Source organism: Cebus imitator, unplaced genomic scaffold (assembly GCF_001604975.1).
Source record: "Cebus imitator isolate Cc_AM_T3 unplaced genomic scaffold, Cebus_imitator-1.0 Scaffold164, whole genome shotgun sequence".
NCBI classification, from domain to species: domain Eukaryota; kingdom Metazoa; phylum Chordata; class Mammalia; order Primates; family Cebidae; genus Cebus; species Cebus imitator.
This window is the reverse complement of record NW_016107479.1, coordinates 4010046-4010639: the sequence shown is the minus strand read 5'-3', so window position 1 is coordinate 4010639 and position 594 is coordinate 4010046.

The window sequence follows — 594 nt, the reverse complement described above, 5'->3', positions numbered from 1 at the left end:
AAAAAAAATGCTATATTTTCATTCTTGTAGAATTCTGATACGGTGGCTTTATGACTTGCTTTAATTAAAGTTAAATTTTGTGCAGGGCATGGAGGCTCATGCCTGTAATCTCAGCATTTTGAGAAGCTGAGGCGGGTGTATCACGAAGTCAGGAGTTTGAGACCAGCCTGACGAACATGGTGAAACATTGTCTCTACTAAAAATACAAAAATTAGCTGGGTGTGGTGGTACACACCTATAATTTCAGCTACTTGGGGGGATGAGCCAGGATAATTGCTTGAATCTAGGAGACAGAGGTTGCAGTTGGCCAAGATCACATCACTGTACTCCATCCTGAGTGGCAGCACAAGACTACATCTTGAAAAAATAAAAAACAAAACGAAAACCTAAATTTTGTTTTAAAAGTTTTTCAAAGTAAATACGCTAGTAAACCAATCAGGTTTTAGAAGATTAAGGGGTGGATAGCCATGGAATGCAAGACACAGAGCCATGAAATGTTATCTTTGTGTTGAAAATTTCCATACATTCTGAAAATGTCTATTCCATGCCTACTATACTATGTTTACAGATAATAAACACACTGGATTTCCAGAA